This window comes from Peromyscus leucopus, chromosome 11 (assembly GCF_004664715.2).
Source record: "Peromyscus leucopus breed LL Stock chromosome 11, UCI_PerLeu_2.1, whole genome shotgun sequence".
In the NCBI taxonomy this organism is placed as follows: Eukaryota; Metazoa; Chordata; class Mammalia; order Rodentia; family Cricetidae; genus Peromyscus; species Peromyscus leucopus.
In genome coordinates, this window is record NC_051072.1 from 39226352 (window position 1) to 39244118 (window position 17767).

At 39.3% G+C, this 17767-nt stretch overlaps 1 protein-coding gene across 5 annotated transcripts in view; it reads right to left on the reverse strand.

Moving 5' to 3' along the window:
• The window catches only part of Pde4d (phosphodiesterase 4D), a 912160-nt gene that overhangs the window by 339117 nt on the left and 555276 nt on the right, over nt 1-17767 (reverse strand). The gene's annotated exons all lie outside the window — the stretch shown is intronic.

The following is a 17767-nucleotide window of genomic DNA, read 5'->3' on the forward strand; positions in this document are numbered from 1 at the left end:
CAAGTGAGCTCCAGGAAAGGCGCAAAGCTACGCAGAGAAACCCTGTCTCGAAAACCAATCATATATATATATATATATATATATATATATATATATATGATCATTTTCAGTAACTTGCTATGTGCTGCACAGGAGCAATTTCACTCCATGAAACTTAGTACTTAAAACAACAGGACAGTGATGCCTCGCTTATGAGATAGGAAAAAAATTCCACCATATAAGTAGTTAATTTGGACCATATTTTATACAAGGTTCAGAGCAATAAAAATGGAGAGAAAGAAAGCCAGGAGGTTATTATTAGAGCAACACAGAAGTGGTCGGCGGCTGCCAGTTCTTGTGGTCAGTGAGGTCACAAGAGCTGCAGGCCAGCATTTCAGACAAATTATGCCCATTGAGGTCACAAGGTTCTACTTGAGGCAGTTTTTCATAATTGTAATGTTCTGTTTACAAAATGTCCTTGACTTAAAAGTATCCTTTTGTGCCCTCTAGTGTTGGAATTCACCAAGACTTTTGAGAAGTTCGACTCTGGGATTCAGATAGACCCCTTTCACTGTTTCCTCACTCTCTATCTCAAAATCTTTCAATTCAAAGAGAACACAAGTTGGAATATTACTACAGTACAATTCCTGCCATGCCTGCCACCTTTTTTTTATGAATAAAGCTTTATTGGCACATCTATAAAGGATGATCTGTGGACAACTACATTTTCTCTCTACAGCAAAGCTGAATATAGACTTCTGAGCTGACAATGTTAAAAACTTTACCATCTAGATTTGCACCAATTGACCATTACTTGGGCCAGGGAATTCAATATTAGGTTAGAGACTGTAACATTGTAGAGTGTTTTAAAATACCATTCTTTTCTATCAACCACTAGGACAAGAACAGACAGTTCTAAGTCAGTCAAGTGGCTTTTGCTTCAGTGACCAACCTCTAACTTCCTTAATGAAACAAGAGTTGTCTTAGTTTTTGTGATATGTACTCACAGAGATGATATACACCTGATCCCGATGACTTTGATATGATAACATCAGGGGGAACAAAATAAGACTGAATAAGGTTCTTAGCCAATAAGACCTCACCCAATAAGACCAGAACCTAGAGAGCGTTCAGATCTTGTGTTAACTCTCTGTCCTCACAGCTTCCTGTCGTTAGCACAGTACCCAAGGTAGCCAGCCAAGTTAGAAAGGTTTCAGGCCTAATGGTGGCTCACGGTTTGGGATGTTCTTGGGCATTCTCCATTGGCTCTGTCGCTTTGGGTGAGACAACATACCACAGAAGGATTGTGGGTGAAAAAAAAACCACTCATTTCATTGGCAGGAAGTGGATAAAGAGAAAAAGAACTGAGGTTCCAGCATCCCCTTTAAGGATTCATCCCAATGACCCAAAGAACTTTGGTAGGGATTTATCGTTTCTTTTTTTATTAAGAGATTTTCCATTCATTTTTATATACCAACCACAAATTCCCCTGTCCTCCCTCCTTCTGCCCCCCAGACTTCCTCCCCAACCCCTTCCCCTGCCCATCCCACCTCCTCCAAGGCAAGGTCTTCCATGGGAAATCAGCAGAGCCTGGTACATTCAGTTGAGGTCCAAGCCTCTCCTCCCTGCACCAAGGCTGCGCAAAGTGTCTCACCATAGGCACTAGGCTCCAAAAAGCCAGCTCATGCACTAGGGACAGATCCTGATCCCACTGCTTGGGGAATTGGAAAAAGTACAGAGACAACTAGCCAAACTAGTGGAAACACATGAACTGTAGACCAATAGCTGAGGGATTTATCTTTTAAAGGTTCCACCACTACTGTCTAGATCAATCAGGTCTTTAATACAAATGCCCTTTGGGGACACTACAAATGTAAACTGTAGTATCCATCTATTATTGATTAGCCAGAACACAACTGATCAACATCTCCATTTTAATGCACTTAAAAAGAGAGCATTATTTTACATTTAGATACACATACAGCATTTCTTCACTATAATATACCATCTGCAGCAAATACAGAATGCATTTAAATTTGTGTTTGAGTCAATTCAAACATGATTGCTTATTGAATATACTAATAAGGGTATAGGGCACCATGGGAATCTGATAGCCCTATGTGGGAACTTGACCGGCTACTCCACTTTTCTGGTTTAAATCTCAGATCTTCCTATGCCCCTGAGGCACTTGACACTCTCTTTTTTTGTATCTAGCACCTTTATTGAAATTTCCTCCTCTTATTTGAAATAATTACTACATAGTTTATTCAAGCTTTTCATAATACTTCTCAGGAAGGGAATCTATTTCTCTTTCTAACTTAAATTTGATTTCCATTGCAATCCTGGTCAGCATTCTTTTTTTTTTTTCCCATAGACATACAGAAGAAGCAACAGCCTGGCCAGACAGTTTACTTAGTCCATTAAACACAAGTCCAGACACAGACATTGCATAGACTTACACACAAAACCTCTGAACCAAGCAACATAAACCAACAACATTACCTCTAATCTGCAGTAACAACAATGAATCTTGTTGTGAAGTATTAACAGAATTAAAATAAAATTCAGGGCAAATTAACAGCATACCTCCATTCCATGAGAAAAAAATGTATCCAAACTTACCTGAAAAAGAAAAAGAAAAAGCAATAAATCTCAAATGAAAGAATACTTCAACATTTTCAATAGATCGGGCAAACTTTTTATAACAATGTGGTTAGTTCCTGTATATATTATTTTCTGTAAATAACACTTTTAAAGCTTTGATTGATGCCAAAACAGCTGGTAATGATATTTTCTAGTAGTCAAATCTGCTAGTGGGGGAACTTTTAGAGCCATTTTTAAAACTCCAGCACCCAACTGGGCATTAGATGGCAGATTCAGGAAGGTTAAATCCAAACAGTGGGAAAATAATATGTTTAACAGTCAGACTGACTTAGATTTAAATCCCAGTTCTATTATAGGCCTGGTGCTCCAAGTCATGTTAAGACTTTGAGCCTCAGTATTCCTATCTGTAAAAATAGGAGCATTATATTTACTTAACAGGATCATAGTATACAGTTAAGTAAAGCCACTTTATATAACCTCAATGACCTTATTTGTCTTAAAGCTTGCTCTCATGCTAATGCTTTGCAGTTTAATGTACGGATGAACTTTATGGAATTTAAAATGAATATAAAGAATAATATAGTTCTGTGTTTTTTGCTCTTCTTCATAGGGTAACCAGGTTGGTTTATACAAAATATCGACCATCTAAGTGCTGGGTGGTATAATTTCCCAGTGAAAATTCAGCCACTTTCACTCAGAGTTCACTTAACGTAGACTACAGTAGGCTCCAGTAAGGCCTCTGTGTCTCATATAAATCCCACAATGTCCCTGACTGTGTCTGTTTCCTCCTCCCCGCAGCCTCACTAGCCTTCGAGGCATTCCTGGACAACAGCAGAGATCTTCCAGCCACCCTCCTTGCACCAACCCCTTGCTTCTCTTTGCCTCCTAAGTCTCGGTGTCTTTGAGCCATGCCTCTAAGGGGGCCTTCACATTGACAAAGACTGTTTATGTCCTTTCTGAAAATCCCAAGTGTCCCCCAAGCCTGGACTTCAGTTCTTCTCCACCTGCACTACATTTTTCACGCATTTATCGCCCCATAGCACATCAGATACATCTATTTAATTACATTTATGAGTTTACCGGTGTTTACACAAGTTACACTAAATACTACCTTCCTAGATAGGTTACACAAAAACTGGGGTTTCCCTGTGTTTTGTCCATTATTGAACAGCCAGGACTTTGAAGTGCATAGGGAAGAAGCTGCTCCAAAAAACAAAACAAAACAACAACAACAAAAAACCACTTCTTTAAAGAATGGATAAAATACCCTTGAAAAAGCCAAGCATACTTAAAATGTATATAATAAATTTTCATTTATATGAAAATATGCCATTTTATATCCATACCCAACTTGTATGTTTATAATGCAAGTATTCCATATTTATTACACATACACACATTTAATTAAATTACTAGCTAGAGATAAATCATTTTCCTGAGTAACTTTCATGAGGGAAAGTGTGGTCATGATTAGACCTGTTGTCTCTAAGTGGACCAGTGCAGGCATATGACACACCAAGACCAAGTTCTCAGCACAAAGGAGATTTATTCACCCCAGAGGGACAAAGGGCAGGGAATAAGAGACAAGAACAGGAGATGGAGGATGAGGAGAAGGGGAAGGGAACAGGGGAGGGGGGAGTATTTGTTGGGGTGGGGTGAGGGCAAGACTGTCTCTAGCTAGAGAGAGGACCAATGGCAGTTTATAAAAGTATAAAAGGAAACCCAACCCCATGTTAGGATGAGGTGTTTAATTTTAATTGGGCGTGTTAACTAGGGCAGCCAAAGCAGGTTTTTGATTACTGGATTTTAAACTTTGATAGATGGACCTTGGCAGTCAGTTTCAGGGAGAGGCCAAATAAGGGAACAGGCCTTGGTGGCTAGCTTTAGGAAAGTAATCTGATTTTTTTTTTTTTTTAGCAAGGCAGAGGGAATGGGGGGAAGGGCAAGGCCTGCCAGAGCCATGTTTGCCATGCTTGGGCTAGCTGGAGTCCCTTCTGCCTCAGGCTTTCACTCCCTGCTTCCTAATATCCCTTTTGTAGTTGAAGCCTTAAGACAGTTCTGGCTCACAAAATACACACACCAATAAGAGAGTTGCTGGTATAGACACCCTGCTGTCCCTCCTCCATCCCTCTACTAGGGGGACCAGTGAAGCCCACTAGCATAACTGGCCACTTTCTGACCTCAGCTCCCAGCTGATGATGACAGGTAGCAAGAGGAAACAAAAAGAAACTTTGTGTGCCAGGAAGATGGCTCAGGAGGAAGAGGGTTAGTCCCTCAAGCATAAGAACTTTGGTTCAGTCTCCAAGAGCCCAGCACACCACTGCTTACCCCAGAGCTAGGGACGGGGGAGGCAGAGACAGGAGGAGCAGGGCACCTGATAGCCTCCTCTGGATGTCACAGGCAGGTAAGTACACTGGGATACTCATTCACATATATTCATGCACCCTGCCCCCATCAACACACACGCAGAAGATACAAGAATAAAGGAAAAAAACCCTTTCCTGGTATATGATATGGATGACGGTGTTAAGGCAACAATATACTCATCATAATGAACAGAAGAATTATGTACATTAAATTTGGAAGAAAAAAACCACTATTATATATGTGTGTGTATAATGTATGCATGCATGCATACATACATACATACTTTTTAAAAAAAATTGGGTATATGTGTATGTTTGGGGTAGGGACATAAACATGCCATGGCACACATGCGGAGGTCATGGGAGTTCTCTCCTTCTGCCACGTGGGTCCCAGAGATCAAACGCAGGCTGCTAGGTTTGGTGGCAAGCACCTTTACTCACTGAGATACCTAGGCAGCCTCTCACACTGTGTTTCTTCTGGGGTTCGAATCCAGACTCTTACACATTCTGAGCAAGCTCTATCAACGCTCTCTATCCCCACACTCTGTCTCCTCAGAACACACATTCTTAAGTTCCTTTGTTTCTGTTGCTACTTAACTCCATAATCCAGGCTTGTTTGCTCACATCTTGCTTTTACTTTGGGTAAATTTAACTCCCTCTTCATTCTTGTTGCAATTGGTAAGGATCCAACCGAGTCTTTTCTGATCTCCCGTCCCCTTTTTCACCTAGTTGCATCATAATTTTTAGCTAGATGCACTGCACATATATTATCATGGTTCGTGTATTATTACTGTGTACATCTTGCTTACTGTGCATACAGAGCACAGTTTTGGCTTTGTACTTAGATACTTTCTAGCCAAGTACCCCGAGGATGATCAATCCAATGGATAACCTAGTACTTTGGTTTTCTTCTTTCAGAGCTCACCTCAGCATCCTCTGCTCCCTTGCTTCAGTGTATGCTTTCAGGCTTGTTGGTTTCCAGGTACCCTGTGGATGATCCAATATCCTGAGCATCCCCTCTGTTGTCACTTGTGTTGGACTCCGTGACTTACCCGAGAGTAGCTTCCCATTTCTGTTCAATAACTGGTCATATCTTACAGAGTGAGCCGCATTTAGCTTTCTTCACACCTTGCATGGCTAGCATTGGTTCCCTTTTGCATTTGTAGGCTAAAATCCTGGTTGCGTTGTATAGTTACACAGTTTATTCTTTCTCTCGTTCTTTCTTCTTTCCTCCCCAAGTCCTCCTAGATCTCCCCCTAGCCCAACTTCATGTTCTCTCTTCTTCCTTTCCTTTCATGTCAAGGACAATCAGTTCTGTCCAGCCTCCACCCTTGATGGAGTGTGGTGAACCTACCAGCGGACACACTCTTAGAAAAATTGACCCTTTCTTTTCCAGCAGCTAATAACTGCTCATAGCTCCTCAGTGGCAGTTGAAACCTCCCACCCAACTCCCCTCTTCATGCTGGGATTTGGTTTGGCTTGGCCTTAAAGAGATCCTAGGCATGCTGTCAGGACAGCCATGGGTTCACATGTGCAGCCACCCTGCTTTTTCTAGGAGATACTGCTCCCCTGGAGTTTCCCACTACCCTTGGCTGCCCCAATCAACTCCTCTGCAATGATCCCTGAACCTCTGGGGAGTTGGGATATGGTACTACATTCCTCTAGGACTGAAAACTCAAGTCTCCCATTCTCTGCTCCCTGCCCAGTAGTGGGTCTCTCAATGCCAACCGTCTGCTGCAAACAGAAACCTCTCTGGTGAAAGTTAGAGGTGTTTGCATCTATAAGAATAAAGACAAATCACTGGGAATTGGTTTAATACCATATCCATTTAGCAGAACAATAGTAGGCGGTTCTCTTCTAGGACCTATGACCTATGACCTAGTTTTTAAAGACTGTCTTCTAACATGGACACCTGATTTTGACAACAGAAACTCTCCGCTACTTTAAGCCTTTTTTTTTTTCTCTTTTTTTCCCCCAAGACAGAGTATCTCTGTGTAGCTCTGGCTGTCCTGAAACTCTCTTTGTAGACCAGGCTGGTCTCGAACCCCTGACTGGCTTTTGTCATTGTGCCTTATACATGATTGCTTAGGTACCATCTCCTTTCCTGAAGATATATTTCTTGGTTGGTTGATTCTCAGCGGGATTTTTTTTATTTTTTTTTTTTTTTTTTTTTTTTTAAAATCTCCCCTACGATGTCTCTGTTTTCTCGGAGTTCTATTTTGGCTTTTTCCTGCTTGTTTGGTATGACCTCTTTGGTTTGCCCTGTTGACTGTCCGTCCTCTCAAACTTACACTGGTGCTCATCCATTTACATTTGAACAGGGACACCAAACAGCATGCCTGAGCAAATTGCCTATGGGATTTCAGTATTGGTCAAATGGTGAGGACCCAGCATTTCTTTAGAATCCCCCTCCCCCTCCGGAATGTCAAAATGCAAAGGTCTTTCCACTGAAACAGGCTTCCCTTTCCAGAGGAAAACACTGTCATTGTCAGCCTGAGGTAGAACATACTGGCTGCCTTCACTTCAGGTTTCAGCGTTTCTTGGTGCAGCCCTTACTGGAATGTGGAGGCCTGCACTGTGTGTGTTTCTCCAGCAGAGGGCATAGTGCTCCTGCCCAAGATCCATGCCGCACCTTCTCTCCCATGGAAAAGCCTACAGCCAATGACTGGCTGAAGGAGAACTGGAAGATAATATAATAGTCTAAAATCTTCTTCATTTGGAAGCCTCCCAGGGGTCAGCTGAGGACTTCAGTGAGCCTTTAATCCACCACCTCCTCCCTTTGATCCAGGCAGTACTTCCCTATAAATGTGCCAGACACTGACACCAATCTCTCTCTCTCTCTCTCTCTCTCTCTCTCTCTCTCTCTCTCTCTCTCTCTCTCTCTCTCTCTCACCTTCTGCTTCCCAGCACCCAATAATATATGTCTCCTTCATCTGTTCTTCCAGCCCCTCACATTGGCTCTCAGTGTGGATCTGCTCCCTTAGTCTTAAGGCACTCCAATATCATGACCATAGGAAACAGACCTTGGGTATTTCTGTAGTGGGGGTTGTGGGTAGGGATGGAGCCTGCGGTGGGAAGAAGGTAGGGAGCCTTCCTTCCCATTCCTACACTCTTAAATTCATATATTCTATTAGAGATACCGTGAGCCTATGTGACCAGTTCATCACAATTAAATGAAAGAGCACATTTTTAATGACTACTGATGCAATAAGTCTTTTCTGTGAGTGTGAATTAAAAACCATTTTAATGAGCAAGAGAAAGGCTGAGGAAATTTTCAATTATTGCACGGAATGTTTATCTCTCGAGTCCAGTTAAACAATAACAAAATTCTTCTCCCTCAACCAGAGAAGAGAAAGTCAAATAATTGGTAAAGCATTAGCTTGACAATTAAAAGTGTGGGTTTCACCCCCCCCCCAATTGTTAGACTTTTAAGAGCTTTGAATATGCTAACTGGAATGTAACTATTCTGGAAGATGAAAGAATTTCCCAGAAACAGAAGCACCTTCCACTCCCACATCAATCACATAACAGTCAAACAGCTTTTAAAGCAGGCTCTGGGGCTTGCCGCACATGCATCTGAAACAATTTCACACTAACATCAGGACCTCTGTATTTCCTACAGGATCCTTGACCTTATTGACATTAGCCAGGGAGGCAGAATGAATTTCTAGTCACCTGAAGAGCACCGTGATTGTACTGGGGAAATAGCGCAAGTTAACTCACTGTTAGGCGAGAGCCTTTCTCCAGGAGAGCTAATTGCCTGCTAAATTAAAATTCATCATAATATTTGAATCAGGATCATTTAACGTAAAAATGTTTCCACTCTAAGAATATTCTACACTAGGATGCAATTTCTTACCATCCTGAAGTTTGCTTAAGCAATGTGCCTACATTGAAAGAATCTAGCTTTGTATTCCTACTTCTGTATTTGAAAAAAGTACTCTCTGGCTCACCAACACCATCAGAAACTGACAATAAATACAAACGCCCACGTTTAGTGATGTTTAGGATATTTTACATAAGGTATTTTCTTCCTAGAGATTTAAAACATTTATTCACTCAATGAAAGACTCTGGGAACCTTTCTAGTAATGTATGAGCTTAAGTCCGTGAAGGTGAACTTACTTGACATGGAGTCATTTTTCACGTAGCATTACTCACAGAGAGGGAGAAGGCAATCTATCATTAATACTACAGAGTAAAACGGAGCCCCCAGTTTCTCACTAGACAAGGTGATTTTTATGAAGGTACCCAATGTCCTCATTAAAAAGAAACACAGAACAGGTAGTTTGACTATACTTATGTGCTGATAGAGCAATATGAGTCAGGACTTTCCCCAGATAGAGCTTCATGCTATCACGGCTTTTTTGCCCAAAGGTTATGCTATAATTCCAAAATACATTATTTTTGAAAGATTTATTTATTTTATTATGTATATAGTATTCTATCTGCATGCATGCCTGCATGCCAGAAGAAGGCATCAGATCTCATTATGGATGGTTGTAAGCCATCATGTGGTTGCTGGGTTTTGAACTCAGGACCTCTGGAAGAATGGGTACTGCTCTTAACCTCTGAGCCATCTCTCCAGCCCCAAAGTACATTATTTTTATATCGGCAATAGTTGTATATTCTTGTGATGTGCAACATGGTGTTTTTATAACCAGATACATTATAGCATGACTGAATCAAGCTTGTAGACAAAAGCATTGTGTTGCATACTTAAAACTATATGATGACAATGCTTAGAATCTACTCTTGAGTCAATCTCACACATACAATAGTTTGTTATTAGTTAGAGTCTTGTTGACATACAATAAATGTCTAGAACTTCTCCATTGTCTGACTGAAATTGCTTGCTATGTGACCAACATATTTGCTACCTCCGAGTTTCCTGTGACCATCACTTTACGCTCTATTTCTCCCAATTGAACTTTTTAAGAGTCCACATAAAAAGTAAGTCCACACACTATTTGCCTTTGCATTCCTGGATTATCCTATTCAACATAACTCTTTCCAATTTTATCTATGTCAGTGCAAAGGACAGAATTTCCAAAACAAAGGACTTAACACAATAGTAAATAAGCAAACTAAAAATGACCACATGACCTTACTCATATATGAAATTTAAAAAGTGCAACGTATAGAAGTAAAGGATTGAGTTGCATTTATAGAGGTAATTGAAGTTGAGATGAAGATTGGATTTGAGAGTTGGTAAAATAACATGAAACAAACAAAACCCTCACAAACTTACAAAAGAAATAAGTTCAAAAGATCTGCTTTACAGCATGGTGACTAAAGCTAATGATACCAGTTTATATTCTGTTTGTATTCTTTTTGTTATTTTGTTTTGAGCTATGTCTCACGATGTGGTCTAGGCTTGCTTGATAGTCACTGTGTAGCCTAGGCTGGCCTCTGACTTGCAGGAATCCTATATTTGTTTCCTATGTGCTAGGATTTCAGGTGCACACCATCATGTTTTCTTTCACTGTACTATGCCTAGCCCTCAGTAGATATTATGTACTCTTGAAATATGCAAAGTAGATATGGATAGCGGATGTTTTTTTAAAAATACTAATTAAGTGAGCTAATGTTCATGTTATTAGATATAAACACCGAAATGTACATATTTCCAAACATATACAATATTATCTGTTGATTGTTAGAAACAGAAAGATCTAAATATACATTTCTCAAAAGATATAAATCACCAGCAGGCACATGAACAAAAAAAAAAATTCAGTACCACTAACCATCAGGAAATACAAATTAAATCCATAATGACATGTGCATTAGAATGAATATGATTAATGTTAGCTGGGTGGTGGTGGCACAGGCCTTTAATCCTGGCATTCAGGAAGCAGTGGCAGGTGGTTCTCTGAATTTGAGGCTAGCCTGGTCTACATAGCAAGTTCTAGGACAGCCAGGGCTGCACAGAGAAACCCTCTCTCAAGAAAAACAACAACATCATGAAGATGAAAAGATAATCTTTACATTAGTATCACCATTAAGGGAAACTGTTGGAAAGTATCACTAAAAACTAAATTAAGTACCATATGGTCCAACATTCAAGATATACAGATGAAATCACTGTGTAGAAGATCTTATGAGTGCTTATGAGCACTCAATTTCAGTGCATCACTATTCACAATAGCCAGGATACAGAATACACTGAAATGTCAATCAGCAGAAGAGAAGAATTAAAAATGACTTACACACATGAGAGAGAGAGAGAGAGAGAGAGAGAGAGAGAGAGAGAGAGAGAAAGAGAGAGAGAGAGCACATTCAATCGTTTAGAAAAGAAAATTTATAACTCTTGCTTTCTTTTGGATGGAAGAAAAAGGAGCATGGAAGATCCTTGTATCCTTATGACTCACACTGTAACATGACCCAAATATTGAAGATGTATCTTTGTTGAAGTCAAGAACAAAAGGAGACCAAGAATATAACTATTAAGATTCTGCTTAGTTATTGAAATAATACAGCAAGAATATTTTAATTAAGTAATTAATGCATTGATTTATTTTAGGAGAGTAATGTGAGTATGAGTTTTGTCAATGAGACATTGAGAGTAAATTTTAATTTTGTACCTTCAAATCTTATAAACCTTCACTGTATATTATACAAAATACACAGTCTGAAAAGAAAGATGGAGTTTGTAAACAGGTTCAGAGGTGCACTCCAAGAGACCGAGGAAACTTCTGGAATTGTGCAGAACTGTGGCCACTCTCTTTTCCTCAAGAGAATGGAGCCATACATTTCACCAGCTTTTTAAAATGGTGTGTTTTTTTTGTTTTGTTTTTGTTTTTCGGGTTTTCGAGACAGGGTTTCTCTGTGTAGCTTTGCGCCTTTCCTGGAACTCACTTGGTAGCCCAGGCTGGCCTCGAACTCACAGAGATCCGCCTGGAGAAATAGGCAAACTTGGACACAGTCAGGAAACATATGAAAAGATGAACGGTTAGTTGAGGCCAAAAGTGATTCCATGAGATTGAATGGATTTATAAATGGAAAGGTATTTGATAAAAGGCAGACTTTGGGATCAAAACTAGGAACAATGACTGAATTTTGCATGTCCTTTACATGATTCTTGTGGCAATGTACTTTATGATGGGGACTATCTCAAGAACAAAGCACATGGAGAAAGGATAAAAGCCAGAGAAGAAAGAAGATTCAGAATTATAGGTACAAGATGTTGGAATGAGATGATGAAGACTGTCTACTTACATACACAAAGTAAGCACTTCTACACAAATGCATGCTGATGTTTCAGTGTGCAGAAACTGGCTGCTTTGCGTCCTGCATGAAGCCTCTCTCCTCCATTCTACAGCTAAGTTTTTCTCAATCAACAAAGGCTAACTTTATACATAATAACATTGACATTAGTTCAAGTTACCCCATTGTTTTTTTGTTTGTTTGTTTGTTTGTTTCTGGCATGTATTTTCAAGTCATATATACTCTGCGTGCACCTCTAGAACTAAGAGACACTCATTACTTTTAATTCAGACATCATAGAGAACTCATCTCCAACCAAGAGCCCACACTGGTCACAGTCTGAGGACTAGAATAGTTGAGCATTCTTCTTTTTCTTCCTTTTCCTCTGAATCTCAAATTCAGTTAACATTTTTAACATTCCACAAAGCATGCACTATAATTAAATGTAGAAGGTAATTCTGATAAACTTGAGCTCTTTAAAATATATTTAGGCTATAAAAGTTGAAAATATTCTGTTATTTACTGTCTTGGTTTGTGGGGCTTAACACTTCCAATTTTAGATGAATGTATTTTCAGATTGAAGGTATCATATATGTTTTCCACCTTTAATACTCTTGAGAGTTTCCCTTGTGGTCTGAAAATACAGTCTGTCATGTTGACTGCCAAAGACTCGCCCAGATCTGCTATTTGTATTGGCAGATAGATGATAGCAGATGGAATCGAGCATGGACCCTGTCTCATCAGGAAGACTGCAGCCTCAGAAGAAGGGATGTGCCCCTGTAGCATTGTGTTGCTTGTTCCTCTGTCATCAATGTCACTGTCTCAGTTGGTAAGAGGGGATCTGGCAAGGCACTGTATGCAGAAGGCAAATGCCACCCTCACTTCTACAGGCATACTCTCTTCACTCACATCTTGTCTTTTTGCCTAGGGCCGGCTTCTGGGCTAAGATGTTTTGCCAGCCTAGTTTCTCTTGGCACAATATAGAGGCATAATATTATCTTGAAAGCTTGCATTGCCATTAATATTTATTCCTGCAGGGTTATCAGTCTGCTAAGAAATGAACACAAAAGCAAGTCAACAACTTATCCAGTGTATACAGTACTCTACATTTATTATATTGTACAATCACATGTTTTAAATTAATCCAATGGAAATAATAAAAACAAACCTATTTATATTGTTTATCAAATGCAAGGCACAACTTTTCTTGGGCTATTTTCTTCTTTTTTTGTCCTGTTTTGATGTGTTAGTTCTGTTTTAGTTCATTATATTATTTCACTATTACCTTTAGAAGCCTGTTTGTTTTCTAATCAGAGACGGAAAGGGGGTGGATCCTAATGGGAGAGGAGGTTGGGAGAAACTGGGAAGAATAGATGGAGAGATAACCATAGTCAGGTTGTATTATATGATAAAAAAATCCATTTTCAATAAAAGGAAAGTAAAAGAATAAGAACTAAGAGCTGCAAATGGACAGTTAAGTAAAGAAGTATGGTAGTCAAACATCTGTCTCCTGCTAGGGTCTTTCATGACCAATCCATAATTAGTACATAAACCCTACATGAGCCAGGCAGTGGTGGTGAAGCCTTTAATCCCAGCACTCAGGAGGCAGAGCCAGGTGGATCTCTGTGAGTTCGGGGTAAGTCTGGTCTATAGAGCAAGATCCAGGACAAGCACCAAAACCACACAGAGAAACTCTGTCTCTAAAAACCTAAAACAAACAAACAAATAAGTAAATGAATGAATGAGTGAATAAATAAATAAATAAATAAATAAATAAATAAATAAATAAACAAACAAACCCTACATGAAAATACTATAGATTCTTTTAAAATGTAAGGCATAATTTAGAGAGTAATAGGTAAAGTTTTCAAAGCCTTACAATACATGCATTATTAACTTCATTTTAGATACAATAGAAATCTATAAGAGTAGTTGTTACTTATAGTAATATAATGGCAATAAGAGATGACACTAATATTTTGCTCATTACTTGTGTTCATTAATACCATGTTAGATATCACATATATGTTATATAAATATATACAGACACATTTTAGACACATATGTAAGTCTAGAATCGCTTCTCATGACACCCCTGTGAATTTGACATCATAATGCTCATTTAGAAATGAAAGGCAATACTATAAACAGATAATGCTATTAATTAAGGGCAGCTAACATTGTAGGTTTAGGAGGCATATATCAGCAAGCACAGAGGTTATCTTAGTCTGAATAGATGTTGACATTACCACCTTCCCTTTTGAAACGATGGAATGCTAGGATTTCAAGAAGAAATAACAATGAGATGCTAAGTCTTCATATTGGATATAGAGTTGAACACATGGTCCATTCAGTCAATGTGCTAGGTAACAAGGAACGTCTTCTAGAAACACAGGTGAAAGGAAAGTTTTGACTTGAGTTAATGCATAGAGAGACATACAGTACATTGAACCTGTTGGAAATGCAACTTAGCATGTTTTCTGAGGACCCACTATGCACAAAGCTGGACACAATACAGTCGTCATCACAGTCCTAGGAACTTGTGCTCTCAGGAGGGAGATCACATCTCTGGGTAAGGCTAGGGCACAAGAGGAACAGCAGAGCTGGGAAGGGACAAGTGAGATGAACTGAGCATAGGAATACTGAGTTCATGGAGAAAAATAGGGAATATCATACTGAAATATTTCAGGTTTTCCCTTTGTTTCTTTCTACTGAACTCTGTTTACATTCAGCTCTGCTAACGTTTCTCTTCCAGCAATAATGGTTCTCAACCTTCCTAAGGCTGCGACCCTTTAATACAGTTCCTCATGTTGTGGTGGCCTCCATTCATAAAATTACTTTTGTTGCTACTTCATAACTGTAATTTTGCTACTGTTATGAAATGTAATATGAATATCTCTGTTTTACGATGGTCTTAGGTGACCCCTGTGAAAGGTCCATTCCCCCCACCCCAAGAGGGGTCTTAACCTAACAGGTTGAGAAACATTGTCTCACAGATATTAGTTTCTCTGATTAAAAGACAGACAGTGAGAGAATCTGACAGCATTGTTTACTTAAAGGATTCAAGGAAAATCAAATGAAACATCTGTATTGAATGGTATTTCATGGCAGGATAAGGGCAGGGGACTGATTGTAACATTCTGTGACAGATTTTTATAGGACAGTCTAAAAAAAAAACTTTGCCAACTCCTTAAGGGTAATTTCTAAAGAACACATAAAATATTCTCAAGGGATAATAAAATAGTGCCTGTTTTGCATTGAATGTGACATTTCCTTTTTGTTTTCTTCACTTCTAAATACCTCTTTTGTTACTCAGTACTTGGTCACTAATAAAGGATGCTTTGTATTATATTGCCTGGCTACTCTTGCATTTCAGTGGATTTAAGAGCCCAACTTTCAAGTGAAGAACAGAAAGTGAAGAATTAAAAGCCATTGTGAGGACTTGTCCCTCAGCAGCTGTACACATTTGCCTTCTACTTAAGGCAAGGTGGGGACACTGGGGGACAGAGTTGTTCAAAGAGATGAACTAAGGCTGTTGACAAAGCTCCAAAGAGCACATGGCTGAGCTGGCCATGACTTTTCACTTGGCAAGCACAGGAAATCGAAGTGCCCTGCCTCATCCCCTGCTTCTGTGAGGAAGTGATCCATGGAGAAAGGTTAATGTTTAACCTTAACTTGGGCAATACAATGAGTTTGTTACCTTATAATAACAAGTTTTGACTTGACCAACTACACCAACCACATGTAGAATGAAGACAGAGAAAAAGTATGTGACCATTTTCTTCATAGATAAAATTACCCCAGTCCTTCCCAAAATATGACAGCCCATTTTCTAATCTCAAGAATCCATAGTCTGTTATCCCTAGAATGGTCTATGGATAGAACTCTTTGGCCTCCTATGACTGTAGGTAATTTTCTACACATTTAAAGATACGCTTCAGATAATAGTGTGTTTTGTCATGGTTTTCTTTATTTTGTGTTTCACATGGAAATTTTCTATATTTTGACATGGCTAATGCTGTAACATCCAGATATAAACTCTAACTAAATTTAAACTTGTCTGATTCATGTTAGAGAACATTCAGAACAAAATCATTTACCTTGTAAGATTTTTCCAAGAGAACACTGATTTGCAGCAAAATCTTATTACTCAGCATGTATATTTACTAATTGGATTTTCCCGACTCTGTTCTTATTCTTTCATAGGAAGAAGGATTCAAGTGTCATTTGTCTCTCCAGACAACAACTCTTGAGTGGCTCAAAAAATGATTGCCATGGTTGTCTTATTGAAAGTACTCCTTATCTGTACCCCATACTGTGGAGTAAGCTTCTAACTACCATCTCCCTTCCCTGCCTCCCACAATCCCCAAGTACAATAGTTCTGAGATAAAAATAGGCAGGTTGTTACTAGCATGCGTATTGATTTAGGCAACAGACTCTCACATATGTGACATATAGTTAAGAAAGAAAATCAAACAGAATTGGGAAAGATAGTATTTGACATCCCTTTAAGGTGACACCACTTTTAAGATCTGGACTGATTTGGGAGGGACTCATACTTTTCAAGTCTTAGTTCTTTATGAATAAAATAGGAACATTATCAACTTCCTCACAGAATAGCACTTTCATATGAGGACCAGAACCAATGCTGCACAGAGTGCTTCTCTTTTGATGTCTATAAATATCCCTGGATATACACATACACACGTGATCACAATTCAATTAAATGCTAGCTCTTACACAGTCACTTGTAATGTATGCTAGCTTGGCAATCAAGCATACATTGCATAGTGATCCAAATGACAATATCTTACAGTGAAAGATGTTTCCAAAGTTGCATGTTAAGTATCCTATGACTGTACTGCAAACAATAGAAATCAAGCACACTGTCTAGGCCCTCATGGAATGCCACATACATTATTTGTAATAGTGAAGACCCTCCTGCAACTTAGATTTTGGAGACCTAATTATGTAGAGGAAGAATGTGAGTCTCAGAGAGAGTAGTTACATTGGTCAGGAAAAACAAGGTGACATACAGATTCATTTGGGCCCTGAGACTGGACTCTGTCCATTAGTCAAGCAATTCTGAACCTTCAATATGGTGGGGTATGCAGGCTTCCAGGTTCATCAAGGCAGAGAGAACCACACCTTGAAAACAGCAAAGCATTTGGATAGGTTGAGAATAGAGTGAGTAGGAACATTTGGGGAGAGAGATGTCACAACAGGGCACAGAGATGGAGACATAGAAGCATGTTTGTGAGACATTCACAAATCAAGCTGCCTAGAATGGCAAGAAACAGGCTGAATCTGGGGTTATGCATAGCATTTGAGGAAATGATCAACATTTGGAGATGGAAGCAATAATATAAGAGAAGCTGGACATTGCATGTGCAAGAGCAAGGGACAGAAATGGGACCGTAGGGATGAAGAGTTAGGGAAACATGAAAAGCTGTCATGAAATGCTCACAGAACAATTGATGTGGACAGGTTAGGACAGGCTAGTAAAGGGAAAATGGATACAATGATAACTTTAAGGCTCTGAGTTTGGGGAAGTGGAAAGACAGCAATATCCTCATGAGGACTTTTAGAGTTCTGCTTAAAAAGGTCAAT